General features: G+C 45.7%; 1 non-coding gene across 1 annotated transcript; it reads left to right on the top strand.

Annotated features, from left to right (window-relative positions):
• The first annotated feature begins 1744 nt into the window (after positions 1-1744).
• LOC111727468 lies at positions 1745-1848 on the top strand. Its single transcript, XR_002775026.1, has one exon. It is a non-coding gene; the product is annotated as a U6 spliceosomal RNA (small nuclear RNA).
• The last annotated feature ends 9945 nt before the right edge of the window (positions 1849-11793 follow it).

The raw sequence follows: 11793 nt of genomic DNA, 5'->3' as shown, positions 1-11793 counted from the left end.
TTCTTTGGACGTCCTCTAAATAATAATTTGGGGGTGAGAGATCATTTTCTGTGTAACAAGTGGTTCAATAGTATATATTAATAAAAACAGAGATTACATATATGTATGTATACACACACACACACACACAGAGGGAGGGGTGAATATAGATAAAGGCTGTATGAAAGCTAACTAATAATCTTCCAGATTTGGGGCAGCTCTGACTCTTTTTCGAAATAAAATATGTAATTTAAAAAATGTGAGTCCTCTTATGAAAGGCATTCTGTCAGAGACTGGATAAGTTTCTAAGCAAGAAGCGATTTTTGCTTGGCTTAGGAAACTGGCCCAGATAATTCCACTTTTACTTTAGAGTGATAATCAATTTTATGAGCCAACTTGGCGAGGCCCTGATGCCCAGACAGTTGGTCAAACAGCAGTGGGAATGTATCCGTGAAGGTGTTTCTTTTAGATGAAATGAACATTTAAATGAGCAGATTCTGAGTAAGGAAGTGCCCCCATAACGTGAGTGCGGTTTATTCGGTCAGCTGCAGGATGTAGGAGAGAACCGCTGAGGTCGAAGCAGGGGCTTCAGACTCCAGACAGTCTTTGGATTGAGGCGACACCATCCCCTCGTCCCTGGATTCCCGACATGACGGATTCCCCTCGACCCTCAATAACCACATCCGCCGGTTCCTTAAAACGCGCCTCTTGTTTCTGCTCTTCTGGAGAAGCTTCACTAATGGACCTGGGTTCTGTTTCCTGCTGCCTTCTCCCAACCTAGTTTTCGTCTGTATTTCTCCGTCTTCCCAGAAGACCTCACCCCTCGCCCATTCCTTACGTTCAGGTCTGCCACGGAACAGAAGCTCCTCTCCACCCACCCAACTGGGCGCGCTGGTGCCCACTTGGAGGCGGCCCGTGGTGTAAACACACGACATTGTTGGTTATTCTGGTTCACAAGTTTTGCAATCGCCGTGATTGCTGCATAGAAGGTGTTAAATCACCACTAGCCTGAAGCCTGACCTCCGGACAGTCTGTGTCTACTCAGAGTATCGGTGCCTTAAATGTCACCCGACTCCATCACTGTGATGTGTGTGCCTTCAGTAAGGGAGAGGAGAAGAAATTTAAATATCAGGGTTGGGCTTCTGAGTGATCATGTCCTTTCTACTGATCGCCTAATGAGCACGTATGGCCTGTAACAGAGAAGAACCCAATTTACACGGTGATGAGGCCTCTATGGCCGCGTCCTTCCCAGGAACGCCTTGGTCACACGCGCTCCGCGGGGCGCCTTCAAGTCCTGCCCACTGTGGAGAGCACCCAGGACTGCAGGACTCGGGCGCTTCACTCCTGCCACTTCGTCACCCAGTGACATAAACAAAATTTAGACACTGGTCAGCGTCGTGAGAACCAAGAGAGTTAGAAGTGGAGATCAAGGGGAAAGGAACATGGAACCTTCGCTCTAGACGTTTGATAGGTCGCGCCTAGGGTCCTTCCCTGGTGTCCGGCAGATGTGGTGATGACAGCAATGATAAAAACCCACACAGGGAGGATAAATACCAGCACAGACACAGTCACAGGGGGCGGGGGTGAAAAGCACGGCAGCACCCCACGCAGGCGAGCCGGGTGGGACTGTGCCACCGATAGACCCGGGCTGGCAGCCACCCGGGGAGGGCGTGACGCCCTGGAGGCGCCGCAGCTGTTCCTGCAGTGCCTGTGGACGCTGCTCCCGGCAGCTGGGGCCTTGTCATGATTTAAAGAGTTCGACATCGCGCTCGCTTTGGCAGCACATATACTAAAATTGGAAAGATACAGAGATTAGCATGGCCTCTGCGCAAGGATGACACGCAAATTCGTGAAGCGTTCCATATTTAAAAAAAAAAAAAAGAGTTTGACATCACTTGCTAACGAAGAAACTTGTATTTCCTGTCGAATTAACCATGCGGATGAGAAGGGGAAAGGCCCACCCCCTCTTGGTGCAGCAATCCGGCTCCGGAGCGGAGCGCACAGAGGACAGCCCACCTGTGTCATCGCCAGCTGTGTATATGGCGGAGGGGTTGCTTAATTATTCTGTGCCTCATTTCTTTTCCTTTTCTGAAATAGGGGAATGCTAACAGTCCTGGGTCTTAAGATTGTTGTAAAGGTTAAATGAGATACTCCTGAAAGTCCAGGGAGCAGTGTCAGGCACAGTCCCCCTGCATGATTGTGAAGTAAGACAGGCCAGCAAGATGTATTTGCTTGTTTGTTGCCGCCTGTGAGAACACAAGCTACAAGAAGGAAGAGCGTATGTTCCATTGTGTCCTGTCTGCGTAGGAAAACAAGGAAGATAAGCACCATCCCCACCTGCTTGTACAACAATTATATCTCATACTTCAGCTGACCAGTGAATGGGCCAATGCAAACAATTTCCAGCGCCACAGAAGATGTGAGATCAATCTAAAGGAAAAAGCTTAGAGTTGTCACAATCAACCGTGTACTCGTAGGAGCCTAGGAACCGTATTCCTTTTCTTCATTCTACAGGTGACGCCAGATAGCATCAAATGGAGAATAGATCACTTGGATATTTAGGTCTGAAACCACCATGAGCTTACTCACCTTGGCAGAACTCCTTTATGTGAGAGAACTATATACCATCTTATTTAAGTCAGACATAACTGGGATTATTACCTGTGTTTTGGCAAACTGCTGTGAGGAAAAGTCAGCGCATCTGGTCTGGAGGAGAGAGAGAGTTGCTCAGGTGCTGAGACTGAACTAATTCTCCAAAGGCCAGGGGCTGGGAGGGCGTGAGCTATCCCTCTCTTCCTTTGACATGTCAAATTCTCAAACATCCCTCAAGATGGTGCTTAAAAATCACTTTCGTTATAGAGTCTTTCACAGATTTTTGAGAGTTACCAGGTAGTCAGGCTCTCTGGAATCTAACTGCCCTCTTTCATGTCTGCATTACAACCCTTACCACTGGCATACCAGAATTATTTACTTACACAACTGTCTTGCCCACTACATTTGGACATTTTTCAAGGGAGCAATTTTGTCCCAAACAATTAGCACAAGGTGGACAGCCAGTAGTAAGTTCTTAACACAAGCTGAATAAAACTGATTCAAACCATGAGTAATTAATTACATAATTAAAAGGTCAAACAATTAAATTCTCCAACTCATCTTGCAAAAAGTGCTACATTACCCCATTGCTAAGCACCACTATGATCACCATCAAAGTCCTCCCCTTGGCCACCTGGTGACCGTCAGTGATTTTCAGCAACGAGGTATGTAGCACTTTCTCTAGGATAAGTTCAGGAATTTAATTGTCCAACCTCGTATCTTAATGTAAGCACATAAAAATAAAAAATGCATTCATGGTCCAAAAAAGACATAAGTAAAGAGCAAATTCAAGCCAAAATATTAATATGTTTTATTCTCTTAATATATAAACTCCTAGAAATTGAGATGAAAAGACCTATAAGCCAAAATATAAACAAGGGCATGAGCAGACAACTCACATAAAAAGAAGCATAAATGACCCGTAGGCCTCTGAGACAATGCTCAATCTTCCCATAATTTACAGAATACACATTAGAGCGAGGCTGAGAAGCCATTCTCACTCATCACACAGAGATGTGTGGGGAGCAGGCACTCTCAGGCATATCTGGAGGAGTGAGAGCGGCATGGCTCCCAGAGAGGCCACGTGGGGATATCTGCACAGTATCACAAATGCTCACACCTGTAACCCAGTTATCCTATGACTGGGATTTATCATACAGAAATCTTGGCACAGTTAAAAAATGATATGCATAAGCCATGTATTGTGGAATCATCTATAATAGCATAAGAAGCAATCCGTTTCCACAAATAGAGGACTCGTTCAATAAACTACGGTGCATCCTCACAATAAAATATGAGGCAGCTGAAGAGAAATGAAGAGGCGCTTTCTGCTGTATTCTGGGAAGGTATCCAGGATAGATGGTTCAGGAAAAAAGTGAAGTTCAGAGAAGTTCAGACTGGTGAACACAATATGGTGCCCATTGTGTGAGGTGAGAATGAATTTGTTTGGGTGTGTATTTGCATAAAGTACTAGAAAAGTGTCCTACCAGAGGTGTGAGGGGGTGGGAGAAGGGTGAAGAGTAATCAGATTCTAGCAGCAGAGACAGAAAAAATAAGTTCAAAACTTAAAAAAAAACCTCAATGTATGCCATTTTTAGTTTAAAAGCCTGATTTAAAAAATACTAATCAACCTGCGAATGATGTATGCAAAAAATTACATTAAAATTATAAAATCCTACATCTTGCTCAGTGTGTAGAGTCAGATTTCCTGTCTTTGTATCTCTGCCTCACTTCTTACTAATCAGTGAAGTTAGTCAAATTTTTTAGCCTTTCTGTGCCTTGTAGGAATTTGATGAGTTAAAACCTACAAAGAAATCAAGCATGAATATGCAAGTTCTACATGACTTTCATTTGTTATTCATACTGCATTTAATAGCATATTTTTTCAGTCTTGGTAATCTTTTACTGGTAAGATTTCCTGAATCTTTCTGATATTCTTAACGTTTTTTTTTTTTTTTTTCCCCAAAGAGAATAAAATGAGTGCCAGGAGAAATAAAGTGATTAATACAAAACAGCACTGAGCCAGGGCCACAAACACAGGCGCTGACACTTGGATGCTGCCAACTCGTTTCACGCACACATAGAAACACTATGGCACAAGGTCATTGGCTTTTGTTCCTTTTTAGACAATCGAAGGGAATACACATATAATAACTGGATTGTGAGGTGGTATGAACGCACAAAGTGTCTCCAGATGCACAAGACAGCTGTACACACAGCCCCTGAAAGGATCCGCTGCAAACCCTGATGAAATCAACAGGCAAAATCTTCCTACCAATATTCTCCTAAAAAATGGGAGTCACTGTCAGGCTAGGAGTTTCTAGAAAGAAACTATAAACAAATTACAGGCAATAGGCTCCGCAGTACTGCTCCTTGTATTTACAGCCCTGAACATAGCCAGCTATTTATGGCTGTTTACTTAAAAAAAAAAAAAAAAAGATTACTGCCGCAGAAATGGTGTAATTAGCAAGGCGCTGACAGTAAATTCGCCAACCCTGTGGACGGCTTGTGTTGCCTTCTTCTGTGGAAAAGGAATCCGTGAGTGACATTTCGCTATTTGGATTATCGGATAAACACGAATTCAAAATAGCACAAAGAAACAGCGTATTTTTCTTTCTAATCAAAAAATGAAGCCTAATACATTATGAGGAAATTGTGCCCCCTGCTGACTTAATTGATACTAACAATATCAGCTTAAAAAAAAAAAGCTTCCTGCGACGGAAGCTTGAGGACCCGGGCGTCCTCAAGGTCAGTAATTTAAATGACCTCCACCTGGAGCTAAGGCAGCCTCTCCCTGCAATTAGGAGCCGCTTGCTTGATACTGACCTTGAAAAAGGAGGAAACAAAGGAGGAATGACTCCTTTTGTGATTGTTTGGAGATTTATGTTCTAGAACCTTCTCCGTATTGCGCTTACCTTTGGCGACTCTGAACAGGGAAAGGGAATGAGACAAGCCCCGGGGAGGTGGGCTGGTTGAGGGTGAGCACGTGTGCTCATGACCGCTCTTGACTTACTGCGACCAAAGGTCGTTAGAACGCTGTTCCCACCAGCACAAGAAATAAAAATGCTACTTGAGATTACTCAGTGTGAGAGAACTATTTTTGCCGATGAATAGCGATCATGCTGGGAAGTCACTGTGTTAACCTGCCGTGAGCCACATGCCCAGACTTTAAATGCAGCCCCTCCCCCAACAGCTGGGCTAACCGGAATGTCGCACTAGCAGTGCCACATCCTCCTCTGGGAACCCTCATTTTGGTCGCTCCTTGTTCTATTTGCCTCTCTAGCGGGGCTTTTAACCTATTTTTCTAGTCTGGGGCCGATTTCCAAATAGCTGCTAAGTAATCCTATGAGAGCTTACGTTCTCCTCCTGGTATTTCCATTTTAGGAGAATGTCCCGAGCACAGAAAGGACTCTAACGGTGCATTCCACCTCGGACAAGGTATTAAAGGTAATTGAGGTAGAGGACAGTTCTTCCAGGTTCTCCTGGACAAGGCCACAGGCCCAGCCCTGCTTCCCTGCCGGCAGGAGTGAGAACCGCCTCCCCGGGTCTGAAGGATGCAAGACTTGGCTCAGGATGCAGGTAGCAACTGGGTAGTAAATACTGCCTCTTTTCTCTGTACCTAAAAAAGGGCTGCCAGGCTTTCCAAGGACCCTTTGATCCTTGGTTATATCTGCCAGATTTAGAGAATTAAAGTCCAGTGCACCCAGTCTGAATTGTGAGCATGAATTTCAAATAAATAGGGGTTTTTGTTTGTATTTATATTTGTTACTCATCTGAAATTCGAATTTAACTGCGGACATATTTTATCTGCCAGCCCTATCTTTGATTTAACCATCTTTCCACGGCATTTAAACCATCCCGCGTGGGCGACGCCAGGCAGGAGGCGGCTGGGGCGGGGTCGCCGGGAAGGCTGCTCCCGGTGCCGCGGCCTCGGCGCTCGGCTCCCCCTAGCGGCCGCCGGCGGCATCGCACCGCGGAGCCGGCCGCGGCGGGGCGGGGGCGGGGCTCAGACCGGAGCGCGCCGGGGGCCGCACCCAGGGGCTTTCTCCCGAGCTGGGGCTGCCGAGGCCGAAGCCGCCTCAACCCAGTTCCGTTCCCCTCGGGAGCCCTTGCACGAGAAAGTGGCCCTGTTTCCATGAGTTAAAAATATAGTGGAAAAACGTCTCCGTGGCACACTGTAAGCTGACGGTCAGGTCTAACCCTGAGCTGTTACTCCCGCTAACGTCTGACAGACGTCATGTCGCGCTGGTAGACGTCATCTCGCGCTGGCAGACGTCATCTCGCGCTGGCAGACGTCAATTCACCCCGACTGTCGTCATCTCACGCTGACTGACAGATGTCACGTCACGCCCTTCGCCCTACGGCCCCAATCGAGTATTCATTCACTTAGAGGCGGGTTTCAGAAGGGCGAAGATGCCCCTCCGTCCTTCGTGGTGCGCCTGCGCCTGACGAGCGGTGAGTACGCGGAATGACCTGACGGTGAAATGCACGAGCGGCGCCGGAAGTGACGCTGCCCGGAGCGGAGGTGGTGCGGCCACGCACTGTGGACCTGGGTCTTGCTTGGAGTTTCACTTCCGCTCAACGTAGTAAATTGATGGCTGCGGGCGGGATTGACAAAAGGGAGATTCTTTTACAATTCACTGCTGTTCGTTTTTAGTGACACAGATGGAGTCTAGAGTTGTGGAGTGGAGCGGGAACTTGGGTTCTAGAATCCACATCACACCCGGGTTCCTTGAAGGACGGTTTCAACAATGAGGGTGTCCCACGATCGCTGGTTGAAGGAATGAATGGGGCTGTATCTGTCACAATCATCTCCGCACTAAAGCAATTACCTGTCATGAAGCACACCCATTGGCTTTAGTGGGGGGCAAAGCAAGGTATTGAATTTAATGACTAAACTCTAGTGACAGGGCTCCCCACCACCAGCAGCAGTACTGAGGGGGATATTGGGGGAAAGGGTGGCTTTTAGTACCCATCAGTCTCCTTGCCACTCAAAGGGCACAGATTTAAGCAAAAGCAAATGTCTTGCTTTGCTGGTTCAAGACAAATCCCCTAGAAGTTGCTCCCCTTCCCAATAGAGTCCCTGTCAGTAGGCCTTGCTGCACAGAGGTACTGGATCTTTCTGGCTTCATATCCATTTTAGTCTTGACCTGTCACCTCGCAAAGTGGGATGGTAGGTATTTGCACAGGAAATTGAGACATCAAGTATTCATACTATTGAGAGTAGCTCATAAGGATGGGAATGATAATTGCACAAGCACATCTAGTATGCATCAGGCACTATCTCATGTTATCTTATGTGATCCTCACAGTAACCCTATAAGGTTATCATTATTGCTCACATTTTTACAGTTGTGGAAACGTCAAGTTAAAGAAAGGGAGTAATTTGGCCAAGGTCACACAGAGCCAAGAGGCAAACCCACATTGGCCTTAGTCACCTCTTTCTAACATACACTATTGGTGCTTGAGTACCTGAGGAGGTCATCTGTACAGGTTAAGGCAGGATGAAATAATTAGAAAGTGTATACCAGAAATAAAAAAGCAAGCACCAAGTGAGAATACAGAAAGGGTGTCTGTCCAAGGGGTAGATGGGTTCTGTTCTTCCTCCACGGAGCTCTGAGCTCTGTGGCCTGGGTCTCATCTGCTCATCCCTCCAAATCTGAAATTCTTTAAGAAAGGAAAGAGCAGTGATTCCAGAATATTTCCCAGCTTTTAAAGTTACATTTCCAGGGGTCACCTCCCGGGTATTCTGATCTGACAGCACTTAGATGGGGCCTGGGATTTTGCATTTTTAGCAAGGATGGTGAACTTGAAACTGGAGGGATCTGTTGTTACCTAGCATTCACTGACTCCTCTCACCTCTGTAAACTGAGGCTGTATTCTCAAGGGGATTTTCTAGCAACATTTGTATTATTATTTTGATAAGATTATGTCAGGAGAGGAACATTTTAAGGTAACCCGTGAATGAAGTGTATTTCTACAGAGCAGTAATGGTAGACCAGAATTTCCCTGGTGTTTTCAGTGTCCTTCCACTGGCCTTTGGCAGCTTGTAACAGAGCCTCAGTAGAGATGTAAACTCCTTAAATCTGATAATTCCACTTGATATCAGATTATAAAAGGTTATATGGGGTAAGAGCTTTCAGACCTTTTCAAGGAACAGTTAATCTCATGAAAAGAATGATTTTGGAATCAAACTCTTGGTTGCTTTAACTCAGTGTTCTTTTAGTCCTTTAGAGTCTCAACCCCCCTTTTTTATAAGCATTTTGAAAGTGCTTACATTGCTTCAGATTCTGCCAGGGGCTGAGAGGAAGGATGAATAAGAGGTGCTGGGTTTCAGTCACCTTAGTGTGTACCATAGTGTGTACCATGCCTCCTCAAATCCCAGCAAGAGAGAGTCTGGGCAGAGTCAACTGAATAAGTAAAAGTAGGACTGACTGCAGATTCTCCCACTGACAACAGACCATGACTGCTATGCACACTGGTGACTTCAGGGGCCATGCTCATGGGAATGATGTCAACAGCATGCTCTTTGAATCTCATCAGTTGAGTCAGGAGAAGTCCAGGACACTTTGAAAGGCAATAAAGAGGCTGTGTTCCACCTTCACTTGAAGTAATCTTTTAATCCAATCATGTTCAATCAAAAAGTCCCCTAGGCTCATTGCCTGTGGCTCAAGTGGCTAAGGCACCAGCCATATACACCTAAGGTGGCAGGTTCGAATCCAGCCCAGGCCCACCAAACAACAATGATGACTGCAACCAAAAAAAAAAAAATAGCCAGGCATTGTGGCAGGTGCCTGTGGTCCCAGCTACTTGGGAGGCTGAGGCAGGAGATTCGCTTGAGCCCAGGAGTTGGAGGTTGCTGTGAGCTGTGGTGCCACAGCACTCTACTCAGGGGGATAGCTTGAGGCTCTGTCTCAAAAAAAAAAAAAAAGTCCCCTGGATAGGCTTAACATTAAGACTAAAAGAGGAGGGTCTCAAGTTCTTTGACTAAATCAAGGGTCCTCAAACTTTTTAAACAGGGGGTCAGTTCACTGTCCCTCAGACCGTTGGAGGGCTGGACTGCAGGCCCTGGGATGAGTAGGCTGCTAAGCAGGACAGGCAGTGGTGGTGGCAAAAACACCCGGCGGGCAGGATAAATGTCCTAGGAGGGCCTCATGTGGCCCACGGGCTGCAGTTTGAGAACGCCTGGACTAAATATTTCCTCCTCCTTTCTTTTTTACAGTTTGTTTTTCCTAATTATTTAACTCTTGGGCCACCCAGTTTTGTCCCTCCTTGGCTATTTACACTATTCCTGCTCTTCAGGTGATTACAATTTCCTTTTTTATTTGTCTGTCTTTTGGAGATAGTCTTCCTCTCCTACCTGGATTATAGTGTACCTGGCTCACTGCAACCTCCAACACTTGGGTTCAAGTGGTCCTCCCACGTCAAACTCCCAAGTAGCTGGGATTACAGGTGCATGTCACCACACCCAGCTAATTTTTCTATTTTTTTGTAGTGACAGAGTCTCACCATTTTGCTCAGGCTGGTCTTGAACTCCCAGGCTCAAGCTATCTTGATCTTCCTGCCTTGGCTTCCCAAAGTACTAGGATTACAGGCGTGAGCCACCACACCCAGTTCACAATTTCCTTCTTCAGTCATCACTCATAGGACATACATTTCATTATCTTTATCTTATCTTGATGTGAGCAACTCTTCTTAATACACCTATGCACTTCCCTATGAAGATGGCATCATAACCTTTGTAATTTGTCTCACTTACAATGGGGTGAATTACCTAGGAGATGATTTTACATGCTTTTTAAATTTCCTTCTTTATCCTCTGTCTACATTTCTGACTTGTCATCTGCTTAAATATCTAAGGTTACATCTTTCTTTACTGGTTGGGCAGGTGAGTAGTTGATGTGTGACTAACAGGCAGTTTTCCTTCAAGAAACGTGAGGTTGTGTAAGTGTGCCCGACTCATTCCTGCTGCAACTGACAGGCACAGTAAAATAGCAACAACAAGGAGTGGAGCTGACGACAGCCCAGCGAAGCAACTGGTTCTCTAGCTCAATAAGCCAGTAGAGAAATTACGAGCCTGGTTAAATAAGTAGCTCTCAAAGCCATTCCAGTCATTCCAAGGAGTGATGGGATTTTTCTTCACAAGCTCATGATGAAGAAACTATCTGTTTAATTGATGCTTGTCTCAGAGTGTCCCATTGTTCTGCACTTCCCGGACCAGGCTCTGTGTTGTCACTCAACTCAGTTTCTGTTCAACGTGGATTTTTTAATCACCTTCTACATGCTAAGCACTGTGCTGGGAGCTACAGACATTAAGAGGTGGATACACATGTCTCTCTTCTGGCACATTCCTTTCCTGTTTACTTAATCAGATTCATCTGTTTTTAAATATCTTGATAATGAGTCAGAGCATGAAGGTAAAAGCATGGTCGGTGATCAGAGAGACTTGGGCATGAGACTCAGGCGTATCACTGTTAGCTGTGTGGTCGTGAACTTGCAAGTTAGCTGTGAACAGTTGTTAGCTGTGTGGTCGTGAACTTGGTCGTGAACTTACAAACAAGTCTGTGTTTCCCATTTGTGAAGCAGAGGTCACATTAGTACCTACTCTCTAGGGTAGTTGTGAATATTACATACTTGTATAAGTACTTGTCCCAGGGACTTGAGTGTAGCAAGCACTCAAAAGTGGAAGCTAATTAATAATAGGATTTCCCAGGTGTGTACATACAGACTCAACTGGTCCTCTATCAGAAAGTACGTCCCTTTTGGAGCCATCAGCTGGGTTAAAATATGAAAAGAGTTTTGGGTTTTTTTTTTTCTGGTCTCTCTATGTTTCCCAGGCTGGACTCAACTTGAATTCCTGGGCTCAAGTGATCCTCCTGCCTCACCCTCCCTAGCAGCTGGGACTACGGGTGTGTGCCACTATGCTCAGCCAAGAAAGCTTTTGACAGGGGTTGGAAATGACTCAGTTTGTAACAAGCTTATTGTGCAGTCAGCCAGGGAATATTAGAGTTAAGATTTCTCCTTCAAGTAAGAGAATAAGAGATAGTGCTGTAACCCAAAGTTTCCCTTTTTTAAAAAAGAGAGGGTCTCTCTCTATCAGTGAGGCCAGTAAGTACAGTAGGCCAGTCATAGCTCACTGCAGCTTTGAACCCCTGGGCTTCAGTGATCCTCCCACCTCACCCTTCCTCACAGCTGGGGCTACAAGCATACACCCCCATGCTT

The sequence above is a fragment of the Otolemur garnettii genome, unplaced genomic scaffold (assembly GCF_000181295.1).
Source record: "Otolemur garnettii isolate 467f Iridium unplaced genomic scaffold, OtoGar3 scaffold00107, whole genome shotgun sequence".
NCBI lineage: Eukaryota > Metazoa > Chordata > Mammalia > Primates > Galagidae > Otolemur > Otolemur garnettii.
The sequence above is the reverse complement of the archived record's forward strand: the minus strand, read 5'-3'. Positions and strand labels throughout refer to the sequence as shown.